Source organism: Lotus japonicus, chromosome 4 (genome assembly GCF_012489685.1).
Source record: "Lotus japonicus ecotype B-129 chromosome 4, LjGifu_v1.2".
Classification (NCBI taxonomy): domain Eukaryota; kingdom Viridiplantae; phylum Streptophyta; class Magnoliopsida; order Fabales; family Fabaceae; genus Lotus; species Lotus japonicus.
In genome coordinates, this window is record NC_080044.1 from 39222000 (window position 1) to 39243423 (window position 21424).

Sequence of the window (21424 nt, forward strand, 5' to 3'; positions counted from 1 at the left end):
TTCTCTTTGATCTGTTTAATCTTCTCAGTTGTCTGTTGCAGAAGTTCCGGTCCTACTAACAAATTCTCTCCATCTTGATACCAACATAAAGGTGTTCTACACTTGCGGCCATACAATGCCTCATACGGTGCCATACCTATGGGGTCGTATGAAAACTGTTGTTATATGTGAATTCAATCAGTGGCAATAGGGTATCCCAACTGCCCTTGTTGTCTAACACGCAAGCTCGTAGCAAATCCTCCAATGATTGGATAGTTCTCTCAGTTTGCCCATCAGTCTGTGGATGATAAGCAGAACTTAATCTCAGCCTCGTTCCCAAAGCCTCATGAAGAGCTCCCACAAATGTGAAGTAAACTTCGGGTCTCTATCGGAAACGATACTTGTTGGCACTCCATGAAGTCGCACAATCTCAGCTATATAAATCTCTGATAGCTTATCCACGTTGTAAGTAGTTCTCACAGGTATGAAATGAGCCGACTTAGTCAATCGATCCACGACTACCCAAATCGAATCATATCCTTTTTGAGTTCTTGGTAATGCCACGACAAAATCCATCGATATGCTATCCCATTTCCATTGAGGTACATCCAAGCTTTGTAGCATACCCGCAGATTTCTGATGTTCCACCTTCGCCTTTTGACAGGTTAAACATGCAGCTACATATTCTGCCACTTGTCTTTTCATTCCTGGCCACCAAAAATTCACCTTCAAGTCCTGATGCATCTTTTTCATTCCAGGGTGAATGCTCAACTTACTTTTGTGACCTTCGTCCATTATCAACCTCCTTAAGTCAGGGTTGTTAGGTACGCAAACTCTACCCTTACACCGTAGGATATTGTCACTTCCTACCTTGAATTCCGGGTCCTTGCCCTGAATTACCAAATTCCTTTTTCCGAGTAAAAATTCATCTTGTAACTGTTGGTCTCGGATTTCTTCCATCAATCCATTGGTAATCCTGATCATCCCGAACCTCAGTTCTCCCTCGGATACTCTTACGTCCAAACTCAAATCTCGTAATTGTTCCAGCAGTTGCAGCTCCTTCACCATCATTGACGAGATATGCATCTTCCTGCTCAATGCATCAGCAACAACATTAGCTTTTCCAGGATGGTAATGTAAGGTAAAATCGTAATCCTTGAGAAACTCCATCCACCGTCGTTGTCTCATGTTCAACTCCTTCTGGTCGAACAAGTACTTCAAGCTCTTGTGATCACTAAATATGGTGAAATTGCATCCATATAAGTGATGTCTCCAGATCTTCAACGAAAACACAATGGCAGCAAGTTCTAAGTCATGAGTCGGATAGTTCTTCTCATGAGTCTTCAGTTGTCGTGAAGCATAAGCCACCACCTTCCGATGCTGCATCAGCACACATCCCAAACCTTGATGCGAAGCATCACAGTACACTTCATACGGTTCCTCTGGTTGCGGCAAGACGAGTACAGGTGACGTCGTCAAACGTTCCTTCATTGTCTGAAAGCTAGTTTCGCACGCTTCGGTCCATGCAAAAGGTTGATCCTTTCTCGTAAGTTGAGTCAAGGGTCCAACGATCTTGGCGAAATTCTCAATGAAGCGACGATAGTATCCCGCCAAACCGACAAAACTCCTGATCTCAGTCACGGTCTTTGGCCGTTCCCATGACAACACCGTCTCTACCTTTGCTGGATCCACAACTATACCTTCTTTAGAGATCACATGGCCCAAGAATTTTACCTCTTCGAGCCAAAATTCACACTTAGAAGGGTTGGCGTACAGCTTTGTCTCTCTCAACACTTGTAAAACCTGACGCAAGTGCCCTTCATGATCTTCAGCGTTCTTTGAGTAGATCAGAATGTCGTCGATAAACACCACGACGAATCGATCCAAGAACGGATGGAATGTCCTGTTCATGTAATCCATGAAGATAGCAGGTGCGTTTGTCACCCCAAATGGCATCACTAGATACTCATAGTGTCCATAACGAGTCCGGAATGCCGTCTTCTGGATATCCTCAGTCTTTACTCTGATCTGATGGTAACCCGACTTCAGGTCTATCTTTGAGAATATCGCAGCTCCTCGTAGTTGATCCATCAAATCATCAATGCTAGGTAGCGGATACCTATTCTTGACGGTCACTTTGTTCAGTTGTCGATAGTCGACACAAAGTCTAGATTTCCCATCCTTCTTTTTCACCAATAAGACGGGTGCTCCCCAAGGTGAAACGCTTGGTCGGATGAATCCCTTCGACAGAAGATCCTCAAGTTGAGACTTCAACTCCACCAATTCCGCAGGTGCCATCCGATATGGTGCAATCGAAATCGGTCCTGTTCCCGGTACGATGTCAATAGCAAATTCAATGTCGCGTACAGGCGGCAAACCAGGTACATCGCCAGGAAAAACATCCGCGAAGTCTCTCACAACTAGAATATTACTCACTTCCGGATTCCCTTTGCTCTCCAAATTTAACAAAACTGAATACTCTTGAGATCCTTCATTCAGAGAGACGCTGATCTGATTGGCGAATAAATACTCGGAAAGATCCGAGTCGGGAAATACCACTCTCTTTCGGCTGCAGTCCAGAAGACAATGATAGTGGGACAACCAGTCCATCCCTAGGATAACATCTAGGTTCTTGAGAGTTAGGCACACTAGGTTAGCATGGTAAACTTTATCCCTATAGGTTACTGGGCAATACATGCATGCAGTATTGGCAAGCAGAGTTTTGGCAGGTGTGGTAACTATAAGATCGAAACTCAAAGTAGTAACGGGAAGTTTTAATCTAGCAGCACATTCCCTAGAGATAAAAGAGTGCGTTGCTCCGGAATCGAAAAGTACAGTTAGGAGATTACCGTCAATCTCGCAGTCTCCCCTGATCAGACCATCAACCCCTTCAGCTTCTTCACCATCCATGGTGTAGACTCTTGCCTTGGCAGCAGGACGCTTCCCACGAGCAGTGTTAACAGCTGGTTCTGTCTTGGGTGCTCTGCATTGAGCAGCAGTATGCCCCAACTTGTTACAGTTAAAGCATTTGGGCCTCATGTCAGTACAAGCATTGGCATAGTGCCCAGGCTGCCCACATCTGTAACAGGTCATCTCCCTGTTCACAGTCTGACCTCCAGAACCTCCAGCAGTACCCACCATGGGCCTATAAGATCCTGAAGCAATTCCTCTACCTGCAGGACGTTGATACGGCCTCCTGCTCTGAAATCTCCCTCTGCCTTGAAAATTTTGAGAGCCCGACCTCATCGGCCCTCCTGTTCCAACACGGTTCAGTCTCCTGTTCTTCATTCTCTCCACCTCAGTGGCTTTCTCAACCAAAGTCTGAAAACGAGTGATTCCCAACGGTTTCACCGAGTCTTCAATATCGGGCCTCAGCCCATTCACAAAGCGCTTGCACATGTAGGGTTCATCGACCCCATTGCGGAAGAATCGAAAGTGCTTGGCCAACGATTCCAGCTTGGCAGCATATTCCGGGATGGACATGCTACCCTGACGAAGTGTCAGGAATTGCGACTCACGCTCGTCCCGAGCACTATCTGGAAAATACTTCTCCAGAAAAGCAGCACGAAACGAAACCTAATTCACTTCCAAGTTGTTTGCTTCCATCATTCCTCTGGCGCCTCTCCACCAGTACTCAGCATCACCCAACAGTAGAAAGGTTGCCATTCCCACCTTGGCCCCCTCAGCAGTCTGTAATACACCGAAGATCTTTTCAATCTCCTGGATCCAGAGATCCGCTTTGTCCGGGTCAGTACCCCCCGAGAACTTAGGTGGATACTGTCTCCTGAAATCATTCAGGCCTCTGTTCTGGTCCATTGTCACTTCCCTCTGGCGTTGGTGCTGATCACGTGCCTCCTCAGCAGCACGCCTCATAGCATTATCGTTTGCCTGTGCAGTCACAGCTTGGGCCATAGTGGCCATCATCTCAGCTAGTTGGTTAGCGTTCACCATGTTCTGCTAAATTCACAAACAGTTAGTGCTCATCATAAGATAGCATCTAATATAACTATACAATATGATTAAGCAATAACTTCAAACAATTCTAAGCGAAAAATCGCTTGGCAGACAATCAATTTTTACTCTTTGCAGAGTCACACAACCTAGCACAGAAGACCTATTCCCCAAGACTCCCAAAAGACTCGACTAAGCTCTGATACCACAATTGTAACACCCCGATTTCGGTGGCGTCACTTTAGTAACCAAAAGAAATACTTAAGCGGAAAAAACGTGAATTATTTTTTTTTCGACAATATAACTAAAGACAGAAAGCAATAAACTTTCCAACAAAAGATAAAAGAAACTACTATACAACTATATATACATGCCTCGCTAAATACAACCACGTCACGAGTAACCTCCAGTGACGGGTGACAGAAAGAGAGTAACGCCCGAAGGCAATATGTATAGTCCAAGGTAAAAATACTGTGTCCGCAACACTAAACCTCAAAATCTGAGAACAAGTTGGCCCAGCGGCCTAAGAAAAGACCCCCTAAATCCAACCAGCTCTCTGTGATCTCCATATGAAACCACACAAAAAGCTACCGGTAGGAAACTACCCTGTCCCCAAAACTGAAGCATGACGGTCAGAGCACCGACACTACTCCTACACTAATCCCTACCCGAGGAGCCCACACTAGCACTCGATCCTACATGCTAGCGCGGTCGTCATCCGAATCTGCATCCAGGACGACTAAGTCGACATACTCAACACTGCCCTCTCTGTCCACCCTAATGCGCTCCTGCACTGGCCTCTCGGGCTCGGGGCCCGGAACGAGATCCGCGACGACAGCAGCAACAGTAGACGGACTAGACTCCGTCGAAGCCCCACCTACTGGCACCTCCTCAGAGGGGTCCTCATCATCCGAAGGGGATGGTGGCGGTGGAGGTCCTCCCAAGCCGGGTCCACAGTGTACACCTGGAGGCAGGTTGAAGCTCACTATGTGCCTCCTCATCACCCCCTCCGTCAAGCGTCCGAATCGGTCGACACGGTCCTCCATGACCCGACCGGTGTAGGTCGCACGGTGGCCCTCGGGATCGACCACCCATGCACCTGGGTCGTCTTGATCAAGCATCTCGTACCTGGTCCCCCCCGAGGGGCTGACCATGGTAAACCAATCCCCCATACTCATCTGACAAATGGCGTAGTCCGCCCAAACACACACAGCAGACGCGAGGGTCAACTCCAAAGAATTATATAATTAATAAAACCAGATATAATTATAGGATAATAAATACTTGCCTCTCAGGCTTATAAGTTTTGGGATAGCTTCCTAGGGTTGCATGTATCACAATGAATATAAAGAACCATAAAAACAAGTAGCATGCCTCAAAAATAGGATAAACAGTTACCAATCACACTCAGCAACTAAGTCAGCATGTATGTTGCATGAAATGCAATGCTGGGTAACAAAATGCATTCCGGAAGAAGGATGGACACCATCGAGTCAGCCCTAACACCGGCCAAAGTGGGACCATTCCGCTCGGGCGTCTCTTACACCACACAAAAGTAGTCAGATCAGCAGTGAACCCGTAGGTCTGCCATTCCGTCTGCTACTGAGGACCACCGTAGTGTCCTAAATATGGAAATCCGGGTCTTATGACCATTTTGGAATCCACCGAGGTCCGGTATCACGCCGTGTATTAACCTCAAAATGAGTGCATGAATGCAAGTGATTAGCCAAACAACGTCTCCGACCTCACCCGACACGTCGCCACGTGTTCTAGATAACTTAAAGTCTCTAAAAGAATACCCTAAGGTAAATGTCGATTCTGCGACAAAATACAATTAATCATAAACAAAAGAGTGCAACCACTCACGACAACTCTTCGAGTCATCAATGCTCTCACGAAGTCTCACGCTTCTGTGGAGTCTCACACATTCACAAAGTCTCAAGCTTCAGTGAAGTTTTATGCTTTCACAAGGTCTCACGCCTCAGTGAATTTACACACTTGCACGAAGTCTCACGCTTCAATGAAGTTTCATGCTGTTCACGAGGTCTCACGCCTCAGTGAAGATCCATGCTTTCCACAAGGTCTCACGCCTCAGTGGAGTATCACGCATTCACAAGGTCTCACACCTCCGTGAAGCTTCTCGGCTCATCCCTTGGATGGCTAAACAAACTGCTCCCAGAGCGAATGAGTATCAACATACCCAGAACTCGCAATCTTCTCAACACTTGGATCCGACGACACTTCTCGTTTTCCAAAACTAAACTTCAATCCAAAGCTTGCATCCGAGATTGTTATCTTTATTTAAAGGTTTAGTGGTTGTTTAATATCTTATGAATTTTCTTTGTAAAAATAGCTCCTTTTTAGTCTTATCGTATTCCCTATGAGTTTCAAAGTTCCCATAATCCCAAGTAATTCCCTGAGAAGGTCTCGATCCATTGGAACATAAACAGCATATTCCAACACATCCTAAGTTAACCATGTAGCACATAGCATGTGAATCATTTAGCACACAATATCATGGCATCAATTACTCAACAAGGTCGGCCGAAGCCTCAGAGAACAATTCAGACATTTAGCAATTAAGTGCATAACACATAAATCAAGTCGAACTTGTCGACACCTAAAGCATTATCTAGTAATTCAGAGAGTAGCCCTCACCGGTGGGTCTTCCAGCTTCTTCCTCAAAATGTTCTTCAAGCTCTTCTCCTTGATCTCTGGGAATCTCCTCAAACGAACCTTAAGCAAAAATCACAGAAATCAACACCAAGAGTCAGAAACTCAGCAATCAAAGAGTCCTAGGGTTACACGGTACACTACTACCTCCGTGGTACGACAATCTAACGCGTTAAGACAGGTTTTCGAAAAATCGGATTCTCCCCCCCCTTGATATAGCTCTCGGCCACTTCCTTTAATTGGGAGGGTCGATTTTTCTTCGATCAAACTTGGTTCCTAGGTTAACATAAGCCGTAACTAAGACGGTTCTAGGCTCGGAAAAATTTTCGGATCGAAAACTGATATAGGGGTAGTTTGGTCATTATTTTTAGCTCAAAATTTCAAAATTGGATTTTTGAAAAACAAATTGGATGGGGACGTCCACAACGACGTTTATGACGACAAATCCTACTAGCACTAAGCCAAGTCGATAGATTAGAGCGTAAAGGTTGCGACTTTGCCGAAAAATGGGTATTTAAGGTAGAAATTGATCCCGGCGGCATTTCGTCGACATTCGACAAAATCTAATCCGCAGAACACGCTCAGGAGCATGCAGGGAAGAAGTTTAGACACTGAAATCAGCGTATTTGAACAGTTTTTCAAAAACCTCAAAATTTTGAACTCAGAAAGTCGTAGGAGAAGTGGACAGAAACGACGATTCGAAGGAGAGTATAGTTTACCTACCTCGAGGTCTTCGATTAGTGACGATCGGTGAAGCAAACGGGCAAGAAACGACGAAGATCCGGATCTCTCTCTCTCTCTAGGTGCTCGCGGGTTTGGGGAGGGGAAATGGGTATTTTTTTTGCAAAAATCTAATTTTCAAGCTATTTATAGGTTTTGGAAAAAGCGGAAAAAAGATTTTTTTGCGATTCCGATTTTTCCTGCGCGTTCCTCTGCGCATTCTAAGATAGGTTCTGGCGACAGAATTCCAGAACTCAAAACAGGATTCTTGGAATTAAACCAAAAGATCCAAAATCGGCATAAGTCGGTGTAAGTCGGATTATCCCGAAAAACTACTTTTTGCAGTGATCGTCGGATGAGAAAACTTCCTTCTGAAGAAAGATTAGGAATGATGAGAGAAATAGGAGAACGCGGGTGGAATCTTCTTTTGTAGCTCCGAATAGAAAAAGTCTTCATCGTCTGTCGATCTTAGGTTTTCTCGAACTATCAGGGATTCCGTTTCGGCAAACTTCCGAGAATTGGAATTTGACGTTCGTACTTTCCAGGATTTCGCATCGAAATGATTGTTTAAGGACGGAAAAGAGAAGTTCTAACATTTCTCTGAGGATTTTTGGAATTAGTTTCCATCGTGTCCTAAAGCGTAAATTAACTATTCACTAATACCTTTGACCTAGGATTAAGCGTATGTTAGTCGTGCTATAACTCTTATCGGTTTTTCAATAAATTCTTGGGCTTTTCCTGAACCTTTTTCCTTCCCAAATTTATCTTAATCAAATAACTCTTTTATTTTATTCACTTATCCAAAGCGTTAAAACTTGGGCCTTACAGGGAACAGGGCCGATTTCGATTGCACCATATCGTATGGCACCTGCGGAGCTAGTGGAATTGAAGTCCCAACTCGAAGATCTTCTGTCGAAGGGATTCATACGACCAAGCGTTTCACCTTGGGGAGCGCCAGTCTTATTGGTGAAGAAGAAGGACGGGAAGTCGAGATTATGTGTCGACTACCGACAATTGAACAAGGTAACCGTCAAGAATAGGTATCCGTTACCTAGGATTGATGATTTGATGGATCAACTGCGAGGAGCTACAATATTCTCGAAGATCGACCTGAAGTCGGGTTATCATCAAATCAGGGTCAAGACCGAGGATATCCAGAAGACGGCATTCAGAACCCGTTATGGACACTATGAGTACTTAGTGATGCCATTTGGGGTGACAAATGCGCCGGCAATATTCATGGCTTACATGAATATGACTTTTCATACATTCCTGGATCGATTCGTCGTGGTGTTTATCGACGACATTCTGATCTATTCAAAGAATGCTGAAGACCATGAGGAGCACTTGCGACAAGTTTTACAAGTGCTGAGGGAGAAGGAGTTGTATGCCAATCCTTCTAAGTGCGAATTTTGGCTCGAAGAGGTAAAATTCTTAGGCCATGTGATCTCTAAGGAGGGGATAGCTGTGGATCCAGCAAAGGTAGAGACCGTATTGTCATGGGAACGGCCGAAGACAGTGACGGAGATCAGAAGTTTTGTCGGTTTGGCGGGATACTATCGTCGCTTTATCGAGAATTTCGCGAAGATTGTTGGACCTTTGACTCAACTAACGAGGAAGGACCAACCGTTTGCATGGACTGAAGCATGCGAGATTAGCTTTCAGACGATGAAGGAACGGTTGACGACGTCACCTGTACTCGTCTTACCGCAACCGGAGGAACCTTATGAGGTATACTGTGATGCTTCGCATCAAGGTTTGGGATGTGTGCTGATGCAACATCGGAAGGTGGTTGCTTATGCTTCAAGACAACTGAAGGTGCATGAGAAGAATTATCCGACTCATGACTTGGAACTAGCTGCAATCGTATTTGCGCTGAAGATTTGGAGACATCACTTATATGGATGCAATTTCACCATATTCAGTGATCATAAGAGCTTGAAGTACTTGTTTGAGCAGAAGGAGCTGAACATGAGACAGCGTCGGTGGATGGAATTTCTCAAAGATTACGAGTTCACTCTGCAATATCATCCTGGAAAGGCGAATGTTGTTGCTGATGCCTTGAGCAGGAAGATGCACATCTCGTCGATGATGGTGAAGGAGCTGCAACTGCTGGAACAATTTCGAGATATGAGCTTGGATGTGAAATTATCCGAGGGAGAACTGAAGTTTGGGATGATCAGAATTACCAATGGATTGATGGAAGAAATCCGAGACCAACAGTTACAAGATGAGTTTCTGCTCGGGAAAAGGAATTTGGTAAGTCAAGGTAAAGACCCAGAATTCAAGGTAGGAAGTGACAATATCCTACGGTGCAAGGATAGGGTTTGTGTACCTAACAGCCCTGACTTGAGAAGATTGATTATGGATGAAGGTCACAAGAGCAAGTTAAGCATTCATCCTGGAATGAAGAAGATGTACCAGGACTTGAAGGTGAATTTTTGGTGGCCAGGAATGAAAAGACAAGTGGCTGAGTATGTAGCTGCATGTCTGACATGTCAGAAGGCGAAGGTGGAGCATCAGAAGTCTTCAGGTATGCTACAAAGCTTGGATGTGCCAGAATGGAAATGGGATAGCATATCGATGGATTTCGTCGTGGCTTTGCCAAGAACTCAGAAGGGATACGATTCTATTTGGGTAATCGTGGATCGACTTACTAAGTCGGCTCATTTCGTACCTGTGAGGACTACGTACAACGTGGAGAAACTATCAGAGTTATATATAGCGGAGATTGTACGACTTCACGGAGTACCGACAAGTATTGTATCCGATCGAGACCCGATGTAACACCCCGACTTCCAGGTGTCACTTTAGTAACCAAAAATAAACTTTTGCGGAAAAACAGGTAATTTTTTTCGATTGATTCCTTCTTAAATAAAGCGAAAAGGAAATAAAGTCATAACCCAACCACTAAACTTACCAATATACATCAAATATAAACATGTACAGCCTCAGCTGCACTTCCACGTCATGCACACTTGCAGTGACTCCAAAGTAGTGTGCCCGTAGGCAAATATGTACAAAACCAGAAGTGTGAGTGAGAAAGAGTATAATTACAACCCACTAGGAGAAAGTCGGCCTCAATATGGCCTAAGCAAAGACCCCTATGGTCCAACTGACTCACTGTGATCCCTCAGTAAGAGAACCACACGAAAAGTCATGCGTCGGAAACCTACCCGATCCCAAAAGCAAAACGAATCAGAGCTCTACACAGAACATGACGCCTGCCCAAACCTAACCTCCCAGTGCCAAACCCACAACGATCTGAAGTCGGCAAGTTGAAGCTCAACTCCATGCGCCATAGAACTCCTTTCGTCAGACGTCCACGCTCGTCAGTCCGGTCCTCCATGACCCTTCCCCGATACGTCGCCCGGTGACCAGCTACATCGATCACCCAAGCGGTGGGGGCATCCCAATCCAGCAGCTCATATCTGATCCCCCCCGAGGGAGAGACCGTCGAGAACCAGTCGACCATCGACATCTGGCAGCAGGCCGACCGCCCAAACACAAACATACAAACAAAGCCAAGGCGCTAGGGTCAACTCACAGCAATAAGTACATATACACTCAACATGTGACGGGGTATATATATAAGTTGTTATATAAGCATATAAGTAATCCTAGCATGTTATGGCTCTAACATTGCTTCAATAAACAAACAGCACACAGTCTCAGTCAGCATGAATGTATGCGTGAAATGCACAATATGAATCCGGATTTGTGACGCGTTCCCGTTCGCCACAAGTGAAGCATTCCCGTTCTTCACTATGGATGGACCATTCCCGTTATCCATCCTGGATGAACCATTCCCGTTATTCATCCTTGGTGAACCATTCCCGTTATTCACCGTATGATGAACCATTCCCGTTATTCATCATTTATGCAAGGTGAACCATTCCCGTTATTCACCATGATATGCACAGGTGAACCATTCCCGTTATTCACCCGATTGAATGCAACGTGGTTAGCCAAACAACGAATCGCCCTTACCACGAAAGTGTTTAGCTCACAACCCAATCTCAACAAACCCATGAGTTAGTGTCGGTCAATACAACACAACTCGGAGTAAGTGTCGGTCAATACAATACAGCTCCACCAACAATAATACACAAGAGTCTAGTGTCGGTCAATATAACACAGCCCAAACAACAAGAGCGCTAAGTGTCGGTCAATACAACACCGCTCCAACAACAAGAGAACCCAAGGGATTAATGTCGGTCAATACAACACAACCCCATCAACAAGAGTACGTAAAGTACTCGGTGACTTTCAATCATCACCATAGCTCACCTTAGTGGCTTTCCCCAATTCCAATAACTCACAACAAAGGTCGACTTTTCCCCGTCTTTCGTAAATATTTTCCCCTTCAGTTTTCCTATACTTAAACAATAATAAAAATGATTTCAATTCAGATTAGTCAGGTTATGAGTTTATTTCTCAAAATCTAGGTTTCCCAAGTCTTTAGTTTACAAAATTCTATTCATTCTAGGTTTTCCGAAAACCAACCACCCAAAAGAAGTTTCCCGGGGAAAGTCTAAGTAAACCAACGAATCCCAACAAATGGCTAAGTCCCAAACCCCTCGTTTGAACTTGCCTAGGGTTGCTCATCCAACCCGAAACATCAAAGATCACCAGATCAATGAATCTCCACTCCGAAGTCGCGTCAAAACGCACAATCCAACAAAGCACAACATCACAACATCAGTTCATCAACATAATCAACATCAAAGTAAAGCATAAGTCGAATTGATCGACGCCTGTCATGCATTCATAGCTAATATATAGTAAGTTGACCTAACCTCGAGCGGTTCCAGCTTCGCAAACAAAGTTCTCCTCAAACAATTGCTCTGAGTCTTCCAAAGTTCCCTCAACTGAACCTCGGAGAAAAACAAAGCAGAATCCAAACAAAATCAATTAGTTCGATCGCAAAACAATACATAAACGATAGACAAAGCATTAAAGCTTCAGAATAGGACAATCAGGTACGAAAAGACAAGTTTTCGAAACCGAAAAACTCCCCCCCTAAAGGAAATAGTCCACGGCCTCAAAGGAAAAAGAGCTTCGGCTCTTTTTCTTTGATCAAATCAGTTTACAAGGTAGTTTTAGGGTAAAACTAAGGCAAAGAAACTGTCAGAACAATTTTCGGACAAACGGGTCGAAATACGGCTATCCAGGGGCATTTTGGTCCAAAATAAAAGCTCAAAACCTCAAACTTATCAGATCGGAAAACAAATTTGACAGCAATGATCCTCACGACATATGTAACAACTAATCCTAAAGGCACGAAGTCAGATTATGACTTCTCGACAATAAAGTTTCGAAATGTGAGCAAAAATGGTTTTGAATCAGTTTTTCAGATCCCTGTCAACTGGATCACAATCAGAGTTTACTGACAGAGGTTTTAGGCTCTTGGGAACCTAGAGAACATAACCCAAGCAAGAAATCGAGGAAATCAGACAATTTTAGAAAAAGCTCAAAACTTAGAGCACAGAAACGACGTCAGAAACGCAACAGAAACAACAATCAGAGATAGGATTCGTGTTAGTTACCTCGATACCTAGAAGTAGGGACGAACTACGCGAAGATTGGTCAAGTTTTCGCGAAAATCTCCTCCCCCCTTGCTCTCCACGAATTTGGGCCACTAATGGAGGAAAATGAAAGATATTTTGCTTTTTCGCCTATTTATAGGCGGGCGAAATCCCGGGAAAATGAAAATTTCGCGATTCCGATTTTTGCAGCACGATCACCAAGGAATTCTAAGAGAGATTCTGGCGTCAGAAATCCAGAACTCAAAACAAATATCTATGATATGGAAAAAACGATATCGAAAATCTCAAAAGCGGTGTAAGTTAAATCTGTCCCGAAAAACTACTTTTTGCTGTGATCGCCGGACGACAAAACTTCCTTTTGAAGAAAGATTGGAAATGTCGAAACAAATCTGGCAACGCGGACGGAAAGTCCGTTAGAAGTCCCGAATAGAAAAAGTCTTCATCCATCGCTCGAATCTAGGGTTTTGAAGCAAAGAAATTAGCGTCGGCGAACTTCCGAAAAGTGAATACTATCGTGCGTACAGTCCAGAGTTCCGAAATGAAACGCTGGTCGAAGGAAAAATAAAGAGAATCTTTAAATTTTCCAAGGATTAGAAATCTCCCTTAAAACGTTGCTCTAGAAGCGAAAAAGCCTATTCTGGACACGCTCGCCATAAGGCAGATGTGCAGACGACTCGTACTAACTCCGAAAGCAACTACGCAACATTCCTCAAGTAATTCCTGAACTTTCTTCTTCATTAATCTTTCTCTAATACCAAACTCCTGTCACGCTCACACTGATTCTACGCGTGAGTCGGAAATTAACTTGTTCTGAAAATCCAGGTCTTACAATACTCCCCTCCAAAAAGAAAGTTTCGTCCTCGAAACTCAGAGTTCTGCAAAAAGTCCGGGATACCGTTCCTTGAACTTATCTTCCAATTCCCATGTAGTATTGCCCATGTCATTGTTCCTCATAACCTTTCCTTAAGCAATCTGTTTTCCCCTTAACTGTTTCACTCTTTTATCCCCACTGCTAATTGTCAGCGTCTCCAAAAGACAAACCATCATTCAACTTCATGTCGTCTGGCTCGATCACTTGCGTCGGATCCCCGCTTGAGATGATACCGGTTAGCACTCCGTGCAGTCGCACAATCTTAACCACTTACTTCTTTACTTTCGGTCGTCCGAAATTCTTCTTAAACTCGATGCCTCTCTGTCATCTCAAAGTAAATACTCAGCTTGTCCTCATGATCTTCATCTACAGTCCAAAACTCCATTTGTTCATTCGATAACTCCTATACAAATCATCCCCTTGGAAACCGCTAGTCCATTAAAACACCTCTAACTTCGTAAGTATCTTTACACACACCAAGAAATCAAACTTCTACTTAGTCACTATTCGAATTAAACTCGACTTATGTCCTTATTTCCTGTCATTCACTAATCTTATCCCCTTCAACATCAATTTATCAACAACTTATAAGATAATCCTCCTCTTAATAACTAACAATCCATTATTATTGTCTTCTTCCTCAAAACTTCCCTCACTCAAACCTATTTACACTTACTGAAATCCCTAACACTTCGCACAAATCGAGACTTATCCTCTAGAAGATTAAATCATAACTATACCTCAAGGGACTTAACTAGCCATTACATCTTCCGATCCTTCAACATTCTGAGATTTAACTCTTATCGTAACCGCTAACACCACTAAATCTCTTATGTGTACATGAATCTCAGCTCACTAGGTCAACCTTAGCCCTAGGATTCTCATTCAACTTTAGTAAAATTCACTTGTTACTCGTAATATGCATTATCAAAATCCATAACAAAGTCCCATTGACTCTTATACTCTACGAAACTCGTCAAAATATAACAACCTCAGGTATTCATCTTAATACTAACACCTTCCTTTCTGTGACTCAATCACCATCTCGTCAATCAACTTCTTAATCTCTCAATCAAATTCTGACAAACTTCGAGTCCTACACCTTAGACAGACATTCATAGATTTAAAACCTACACCTTCACCAAGTTTGGTCCTCTAATAACATTTAATCCTTCAATACTTCTTAAATGAATATCCGTTTCTTAAAAACTATAGCTCCTTCACTACCCAAACGACCTGACCAGTGTCGTCATGCTTTCACATTCACAACTTATTATGCTAACATCATTCAAGTCTTATCACATGGATCATTATGTCGGCAACCTCATACTCAACATCAATCGATCACCAACTTATAACCAACCTTAACACTCTACACAACCCAGAATTCCTTTACTTCAAGATCACTCTTATATTATACCTCAATAGTCTTAACCCGAAACTCACCTTCAGGTCTTCAATCTTCTAAGATTCAACTCCTATTGTCACACCTACAACCATAAGATCTCCTACTCGTACGCGATTCTCGACTCTCAAGATTCAATCTTAACCCTAAGATTTCAATCCAACTTAGTAAATCTCACTTAGTAATCTTAGCATATTTCTTTGGAATCCATGTCAACAACCTCAAGTATTTAACTTATGATAAAACTTTCTTTCTCCAACTTAATCATTAATTCAACACTTTTCAAGTGAAAATTTCATCTCTTAAGACTATAATGTCTCCACATATTAATCCAACGCTTAACAAAACTTATTCCTCGAACTCGACCACAGCAATCTAGTTCGGAGTTAATTCTTCTTACTCTTGCTACCATCAAGCTATCATCTAAAACCTGATTAAATCCAACTTATTTAGTCTCTAACAATTCCACTCAGTAATCACATAACCCATGACTTCATAACTTCCGAGAAACTACTTAATACTTTTCCAGCATTAAATCTCTTGACTTAGTCTACCTCTACTTGGAGTAATCACACGAACTAACCAGTTAATGTCTATACGACACTCATCGACTTCCAAAGATTTAAATCTTAATCTTTTACAATCAAATGCTTAACACGAACTTTCCTCCCAAATCCGACTAATCCTCAATCAATTCAAATTCATCTTACACATCCTTCTATCAAGGTCCATTACCAGCTGTGATTCCGAATATCACCCCCTCAATATTTGGTTGATCAGGCCCAATACATCGAAGGTGGACATTTAGAAAAACCCACTGGAACAGTCAATGAGTTCCTATCCTCCAGTAGTCACAAATATCCGGATACTAAATCCTTTAATGATCCCGCTACGGAACTACACACCCTCAGCATAACACGTATACCACCCATCCGGAATCTCCCTAAGATTCATTCTTCAGCTACTAGCCTCCTCATAATCGCATCGGTGGAAGATTACTTTCTAGACTTAGTGTGCCATTCCCAACCTCGTATAACTTCTATAGTTAAAACACGAGCAACTGTCAAATAAATTCTTAGTAGGTGTAATATCTATAAGGTCAAAGCTTAGCGGTAAAAACAAGTTCAGGCGGGTTGCACACGCTACGGGGGTAACGAAGAGTAGACTATACTATAATGAGAAAGAATAGTTAGAAGGTTACCATCGTTCTTGCGCTCTCCTCTGGTTAACCCCTCAGCTTCTTCACCGTCCATGATATAAACCCTTCCTTTGGCAGCAGGGCGCTTTCCCCTTACGGTGTTAACAAATGACTCAACCTTGGGTGTCTTGCAGTTGTTGGCCAGATGTCCTGGTAGATCACACTTGAAACAATTCAGCTTCCCCTTCGGGCATTTCGTGGAGTAGTGCCCAATCTCCTGATACGCCCCTAGTTGATGCAAGGGCTGCAATGGATCGTCTAGGATTGATCTTGGATGATGAGAACTCTGAAATGTGAGAAAGAAGAAGAAGAATTTCGTGATGGAAGGGAAATGGACAGAAAAGAGGGGAAGTTTTAGTGAAATGGAAGATGAAGACTTCACACAAAGGTGGTGACAAACCCTTGATAAGCCTAATTCTTGAATCACTCAAGAACTATGAGAATCACTCTCACAAATCTGAATCACTCAGAAAAGAAAATACTAATTCATTCATAATCTGTCTATTACATTGAAGGAGTGGTCCTTATAAGGAAGAAGGAAATTCAGCCTAGTTACAAAAAAATGATGAGGTGTAATTTCTCTAGAAGAATCCTAGGCTAGGAGTTACAAATTAAAAGAGGAAGATAGTGATATGCTTCAGCCCTGAACGTGTTTTTAGTGCCTGATTGCTTCATGTAACTCCCTTTCTTGATTGTTATTCTGACCAGGGAATATAGCATTCAATGCTCTTTATGAACTTAATTTCCCTTTCTTTGTAACTCCATTCTTGGCTTTGAAAGCTCTTCAATCCTTTGACTTTGCTGATGTAACTCCTCCATTCAGAACTTATTGAAATTCAAACACATTCAAAGAGTTTTAAGAAAGGAATGGATCCCTCCCTTTAAGCCCTTCATGCGCCACATGCAAACACACACCACTTGAAGTGGATTAAACACACTAAAATAAAATTCAGCAACATAATGCATTTGGATCCAACTTATTCAATTGGTCCTTTGCATTTTTATTGAAATAAAATAAAACAGAACATCACATGGCAGCCCCTATGCGTGGGCTGGCTCTTCTTCTTGGGCCTGAATGATCATCATGATTTTTGGTTCCATCTCTTCTACCACTTTGTCTTCAAGAATGGTTGCCACTACTTGCTGAAGAGTCTCTTTGGCCTTTTTAGCTCTAGCCCTTGTCATTGGTCCTCCAAGTCCTTTTAGTGCTCCATGACCCTTGTCCTTGTCCTTGTCCTCATCATTCCCTCCCTCTTGAAAAGGATTTGACCTCAAATCAAATTCTCCGCCATCTGCATCAAAGAGAGATAAATCAGAGACATTAAAGGTTGAGCTGATGTTATACTCACCTGGAAGCTCTATTTTGTAGGCATTGTTATTGATTCTCTCAAGCACTTGAAAAGGTCCATCCCCTCTAGGTTGGAGTTTGGATTTCCTTTGTTCTGGAAACCTTTCCTTCCTCATGTGCACCCAAACCCAATCTCCGGGTTGGAACACCACCTCCTTTCTTCCCTTGTTAGCTTGCCTAGCATAACTCTCATTCTTTCTCTCAATTTGAGCCTTCACACGCTCATGCATCTTCTTGACATATTCAGCTTTGCCCTGTCCTTCCTTGTGCTTGAAAACAGAAATGTTAGGCATAGGCAACAAATCAAGAGGAGTCAAAGGGTTAAATCCATACACTACTTCAAATGGAGAGCAATTGGTAGTGCTATGGACAGCCCTATTGTAAGCAAATTCAACATGAGGCAAACACGCCTCCCAAGCCTTTAAATTGGCCTTAGGGACAGTCCTAAGCAAGGTGCCTAGGGTCCTATTAACCACCTCAGTTTGCCCATCAGTTTGTGGGTGGCAAGTGGTAGAGAACAAAAGTTTGGTGCCTAACTTCCCCCATAAAGTCCTCCAGAAGTGACTTAGGAACTTGGTGTCCCTATCACTAACTATGCTTCTAGGCATCCCATGAAGTCTTACAACTTCTTTAAAGAACAAATCAGCAACGTGACAAGCATCATCAGCTTTCCTGCAAGGAATAAAGTGAGCCATTTTTGAAAACCTATCAACAACCACAAAAATGGAATCCTTACCATTCTTTGTTCTAGGGAGGCCTAAAACAAAGTCCATAGACAAGTCAACCCAAGGGTATTCAGGGATTGGCAAAGAAGTATACAAACCATGTGGCATCACCTTAGACTTAGCCTTCTTGCAAACAATGCAATGTTCACAAAACTTGATCACATCATGTTTCATTTTGGGCCAATAGAAATGTTCCTGTAAAGTTTCTAGAGTCTTTTGGACTCCAAAATGACCCATTAATCCCCCAGCATGGGATTCTTTAACAAGCAGTTCTCTAATGGAACTTTTAGGCACACACAACCTGTTTTCCTTAAATAAAAATCCATTGTGCCTATAAAATCCATTTTGAGAAACTTTCTCACAAGCCACAAAAATTTCAGCAAAGTTATCATCTTTTTCATACATTTCTTTCACATGTTCAAGTCCTAGCAATTTAGTCTCTAACATGGAAAGCAACACGTGTCTCCTGGATAAAGCATCAGCCACAATGTTACTTTTCCCTTTTTTGTGTTTTATGACATAGGGAAATTGTTCCAAAAATTCAACCCATTTGGCATGCCTTTTGTTCAACTTACCTTGCCCCTTCAAGTATTTCAGCGACTCATGATCACTATGAATCACGAATTCCTTGGGCAAAAGATAATGCTGCCAAGTCTTCAAAGCTCTCACCAAAGCATACAATTCCTTATCATAAGTAGAATAGTTAAGGGCAGCTCCGCTTAACTTTTCACTAAAATAAGCAATTGGGTGGCCTTCTTGAAGCAACACAGCACCAATACCTACATTTGAAGCATCACATTCAAGTTCAAAAGATTTAGCAAAGTTAGGTAAAGCAAGTATAGGTGCATGGGTAAGCTTATGCTTTAGGGCAGCAAAGGCCTCTTCTTGATTCTTTCCCCAATGAAAACCCACATTCTTTTTCACCACTTCATTTAGGGGTGCTGCCAAGGTACTAAAGTCCTTTACAAACCTCCTGTAGAAACTGGCCAAGCCATGAAAACTTCTTACATCACCCACGGATTTAGGAGTGGGCCACTCTTGAATGGCTTTGATCTTTTCCTCATCAACCTGCACTCCTTTCGAACTCACAACAAAACCAAGAAACACAACATGGTCAGTGCAAAAAGTGCATTTCTCAAGATTGGCAAACAATTGTTCCTTTCTAAGCATACTCAAGACGGATCTTAAGTGCTCAACATGCAACTCAAGAGTAGTGCTATAGACCAAAATATCATCAAAGTACACAACCACAAATTTCCCAATGAATTCCCTCAAAACATGGTTCATTAGTCTCATAAAAGTACTAGGTGCATTAGATAAACCAAAAGGCATAACCAACCATTCATACAAACCATATTTAGTTTTGAAAGCAGTTTTCCATTCATCCCCTTCTTTAATCCTTATCTGATTGTAACCACTTTTCAAATCAATTTTAGAAAAATAACATGCTCTATGCAATTCATCAAGCAAATCATCAAGTCTAGGAATAGGGTGCCTATACTTAATGGTGATGTTATTCAAGGCTCTACAATCAGAGCACATTCTCCAAGTCCCATCTTTCTTTGGTACCAAAATCACCGGTACAGCACAAGGACTCATGCTATTTCTTACCCACCCTTTGTTCAAGAGTTCTTCCACTTGTCTTTGAATTTCAGTGGTTTCTTGTGGGTTGCTTCTATATACTGGCCTATTAGGCAAAGAAGCTCCCGGAATGAGATCAATTTGATGCTCAATTCCTCTCAGTGGTGGTAGACCACTTGGAACACTTGTCGGAAACACATCCTCATAATCCTGCAAAAGAGATTTAACACTAGAAGGCAGCTCAAAATTTTCAAAAGTGTTAGTGTTCAAAATCTGATTTTTGCAAAACATCAAGTATAGGATCTGTTTTGAAGCTATCATCCTTTTCACCTCTCTCTTTTTGATCAAAAAAATTTCTTTTCTCTCAAGTATTTCACTCTTTTCTTTTTGCTTTCTCTCAAGTGTTTCACTCTTTTCTTTTTGCTTTCTCTCAAGTGTCTCACTCTTTTCTTTTCTCTCTTGTTCAATCTTTTCTCTCATTTTCTTTTGATCCTCACGCACCTCCCTAGGGCTCAAAGGTTTGAGCGTAATTTTCTGGCCATGATGTTGGAATGAGATCTTGTTGGTGCTTCCATTATGATCAGAGTTGGTGTCATATTGCCATGGTCTTCCCAGCAGTATGTGACTAGCCTCCATGGGAACAACATCACAAAGAACCTTATCCCTGTATTTGCCAATGGAAAAGTCAACTTCAACTTGCTTACTTACTTGTATTTCTCCATAGTGGCTGAGCCATTGAAGTTTGTATGGCCAAGGATGTGGTTTTGTGACCAGGTTCAGCTTCTCCACCATTCTTTCACTAGCCACATTAGTACAGCTTCCGCCATCAACAATCATCAAGCAAATCTGCCCATTGACAGAACATCTTGTGTGAAAGATATTCTCTCTTTGGCTTTCTTTCTTTGGCTTTTGTTGGCTACCAAGCATTCTTCGGATCATCAACAGTTCACCATTCATGGCTGCCTCCTCTTCTTCTTCACTTTGTTCTCCTTCGGACTCACTGGTGTAGTCTCCATCATCCTTAAGAATCATGGTCTTTTTGGAGGCACATTCATAAGCATAATGTCCCATACCTTGGCATTTGAAGCACTTGACCTCTTTGCTCTTTTTGGATGGTTGTTCAAGAGGTTTTGAAGAAGCTGAAGCTTGTGGTTTGGTGGCTGGTTTGCTAAGGGTGCTCGGCCCTTCATTCTTCATTCTGTCTCTCCAAGATGAATTGGAATTGGTAGAACTCTTCCTTGCAAGCCCTTTCCTTTTGAGTTGTTGCTCAACTTTAGTGGCCTTGTGCAGCAATTCTTCCATGTCTACATATTCCTGAAGTTCTACAATATCTCTAACATCATTAGATAAACCATTAATAAATCGAATCATGGTTACCTCTTCATCCTCCTCAAGATTGGCTTGCAACATAAGCACCTCAAGTT